Source organism: Heterodontus francisci, unplaced genomic scaffold (genome assembly GCF_036365525.1).
Source record: "Heterodontus francisci isolate sHetFra1 unplaced genomic scaffold, sHetFra1.hap1 HAP1_SCAFFOLD_83, whole genome shotgun sequence".
Lineage (NCBI taxonomy): Eukaryota > Metazoa > Chordata > Chondrichthyes > Heterodontiformes > Heterodontidae > Heterodontus > Heterodontus francisci.
The window spans coordinates 6739857-6744022 of NW_027141917.1; positions in this window are offsets into that span (position 1 = coordinate 6739857).

Sequence of the window (4166 nt, forward strand, 5' to 3'; positions counted from 1 at the left end):
TGTGATACAGAGAAAGGGGTCAGTCTACTCATCCCCTGAGTTTGAGATACAGAGACAAGGGGCAGTTTACGCATCCCCTGGGTCTGTGATGGAGAGGAAGGGGGCGGTCTACTCATCCCCTGAGTCTGAGATACAGAGACAAGGGGCAGTTTACTCATCCCCTGGGTCTGTGATAGAGAGGAAGGGGGCGGTCTACTCATCCCTTAAGTCTGTGATACAGAGACAGGAAGCGGTCTACTCATCCCCTCAGTTTGTGATACAGAGACAGGGGGCAGTCTGCTCATCCACTGAGTTTGTGATACAAAGACAGGGGGCGGTCTACTTATCCCCTAAATTTGTGATACAGAGACAGGGGGCAGTCTACTTATCCCCTCAGTTTGTGATACAGAGACAGGGGGTGGTCTACTCATCGCCTGAGTCTTTGATATAGAGACAGGGGCCGGTCTAGCCATCCACTGAGTCTGTGATGCCCAGACAGGGGGCGGTCTACTCATCCACTGAGTGTGTGATACAAAGACAGGGGGCGGTCTAGTCATCCCCTGAGTCTTTGATACAGAGACAGGGGGCGGTCCTCTCATCCACTGAGCCTGTGATACAGAGACAGGTGACGGTCTACTCATCCACTGACTCTGTGTTACAGAGACACGGGGCGGTCTACACATTCCCGGAATCAATGATACAGAGTCAGGGGGCGGTCTACTCATCCCCCGAGGCTGTGATACAGAGACAGGGAGCGGTCTACTCATCCCCCGAGTGTGTGATACAGAGACAGGGGGCGGTCTGCTCATACCCTGAGTCTGTGATACAGAGAAAGGGGGCTGTCTAATCATGCCCTGAGTCTGTGATACAGAGACAGGAGGCGGTCAACTCATCCCCTGGGTCTGTGATACAGAGATCGGGGGCGATTAACTCAATCGCTGAGTGTGAGATACAGAGACAGGGGGCGCTCTACTCATCCCCTGAGTCTGTGATACAGAGAAAGGAGGCGGTCTACTCATCCCCTAAATTTGAGTTACAAAGACAGGGGGCGGTCTACTTATCCCCTCAGTATGTGATACAGAGACAGGGGTTGGTCTACTCATCCCCTGAGTCTTTAACACAGAGACAAGGGCCGGTCTACCCAACCACTGAGTCTGTGATGCCTAGACAGGGGGCGGTCTACTCATCCACTGAGTGTGTGATACAAAGACAGGGGGCGGTCTACTCATCGCCGAGTGTGTGATACAGAGAAAGGGGGCAGTCTACTCATCCCCTGAGTCTGAGATACAGAGACAAGGGGCAGTTTACTCATCCCCTGGGTCTGTGATAGAGAGGAAGGGGACGGTCTACTCATCCCTTGAGTCTGTGATACAGAGACAGGGGGCGGTCTACTCATCCACTGACTCTGTGATACAGAGACAGGGGGCGGTCTACTCATCCCCTGAGTCTGTGATACAGAGACAGGGGGCAGTCTGCTCATCCACTGAGTTTGTGATACAAAGACAGGGGACGGTCTACTCATCCACTGAGTCTGTGATACAGAGACAGGGGGCGGTCTACTCATCCCATAAATTTGTGTAACAGAGACAGGGGGCAGTCTACTTATCCCCTCAGTTTGTGATACAGAGACAGGGGGTGGTCTACTCATCCACTGAGTCTGTGATGCCCAGACAGGGGGCGGTCTACTCATCCACTGAGTGTGTGATACAAAGACAGGGGGCGGTCTACACATTCCCGGAATCAATGGTACAGAGTCAGGGGGCGGTCTACTCATCCCCCGAGGCTGTGATACAGAAAAGGGGGCTGTCTAATCATGCCCTGAGTCTGTGATACAGAGACAGGGAGCGGTCTACTCATCCCCTGAGTCTGTGATACAGAAAAGGGGGCTGTCTAATCATGCCCTGAGTCTGTGATACAGAGACAGGGGCTGGTCTACCCATCCACTGAGTCTGTGATGCCTAGACAGGGGGCGGTCTACTCATCCACTGAGTGTGTGATACAAAGACAGGGGGCGGTCTACTCATCCCCTGACTCTGAGATACAGAGACAGGGGGCGGACTACTCATCCCCTGAGTCTTTGATACAGAGTCAGGGGGCGGTCTACTGATCCCCCGATTGTGTGATGCAGAGACAGGGGGCGGTCTGCTCATCCCCGGCGTCTGTGATACAGAGCAGGGGGCGATTAACTCAATCGTTGAGTGTGAGATACAGAGACAGGGGGCTGTCTAATCATCCCCTGAGTCTGTGATACAGAGACAGGAGGCGGTCAACTCATCCCCTGAGTCTGTGATACAGAGACAGGGGGCGATTAACTCAATCGCTGAGTGTGAGATACAGAGACAGGGGGCGCTCTACTCATCCCCTCAGTTTGTGATACAGAGACAGGGGGCGGTCTCCTCATCCCCTGAGTCTGTGATACAGAGACAGGGGGCAGTCGGCTCATCCCCACAGTATGTGATACTGAGACAGGGGGCGGTCTACTCATCCCCTGAGTCTGTGATACAGAGACAGGGGGCGGTCTTCTCATCCACTGAGTCTGTGATACAGAGACAGGTGACGGTCTACTCATCCACTGACTCTGTGATACAGAGACAGGGGGCGGTCTACTCATCCCACGAGTCTGTGATACAGAGACAGGGGGCGGTCTACTCATCCCCTGAGTCTGAGATACAGAGACAAGGGGCAGTTTACTCATCCCCTGGGTCTGTGATAGAGAGGAATGGGGTGGTCTACTCATCCCTTGAGTCTGTGATACAGAGACAGGGGGCGGTCTACTCATCCCCTCAGTTTGTGATGCAGAGACAGGGGGCGGTCTACTCATCCCCTGAGACTGTGATACAGAGACAGGGGGCAGTCTGCTCATCCACTGAGTTTGTGATACAAAGACAGGGGACGGTCTACTCATCCCTTGAGTCTGTGATACAGAGACAGGAGGCGGTCTACTCATCTACTGAGTCTGTGATACAGAGACAGAGGGCGCTCGTCTCATCTCCTGTGTCCATGATAGAGAGAATTGGGGCACTCTACTTATCCCCTGAGTATGTGATACAGAAACAGAGGGCGGTCTACTCATTCACTGAGTCTGTGATACAGAAACAGGGGGCGGTCTACTCATTCACTGAGTCTGTGATACAGAAACAGGGGGCGGTCTACTCATCCCCTGAGTATGTGATACAGAGACAGGGGGCGGTCTTCTCATCCACTGTGTCTGTGATACAGAGACAGGGGCCCTCTACTCATCCCCTGAGTATGTGAAACAGAGACAGGGGGCGGTCTACTCATCCACAGAGTCTGTGATACAGAGACAGGGGGCGGTCTTCTCATCCACTGAGTCTGTGATACAGAGACAGAGGGCAGTCTACTCATCCACTGACTCTGTGATACAGAGACAGGAGGCGGTCTACTCATCCACTGTGTCTGTGATACAGAGACAGGGGCCGCTCTACTCATCCACTGAGTCTGTGATACAGAGACAGGGGGCGGTCTTCTCATCCACTGAGTCTGTGATACAGAGACAGGGGGCAGTCTACTCATCCACTGACTCTGTGATACAGAGACAGGGGGTGGTCTACTCATCCCTTGAGTCTGTGATACAGAGGCAGGGGGCGGTCTACTCATTCCCTGAGTCTGTGATACATAGACAGGGTGTGGTCTACTCATCCCTTGAGGATGTGATACTGAGACAGGGGGCGGTCTATTCATCCCCTGAGTCTTTGATACAGAGACAGGGGCCCGTCTTCTCATCCACTGAGTCTGTGATACAGAGACAGGGGGCGGTCTACTCATCCACTGAGTCTGTGATACACAGACAGGGGGTGGTCTACTCATCCCTTGAGGATGTGATACAGAGACAGGCGGCGGTCTACTCATCCCTTGAGTCTGTGATACAGAGACAGGAGGCGGTCTACTCCTCTACTGAGTCTGTGATACAGAGACAAAGGGCGCTCTACTTATCCCCTGAGTCTATGATAGAGAGACAGCGGGCGGTCTGCTCATCCCCTGAGTCTTTGATACAGAGACAGGGGCCGGTCTTCTCATCCACTGAGCCTGTGATACAGAGAAAGGGGACAGACTACTCATCCACTGAGTCTGTGATACAGAGACAGGGGGCAGTGTTCTCATCCCCTGAGTCTTTGATACAGCGAAAGGGGCCGTTCTTCTCATCCACTGAGTCTGTGATACAGAGA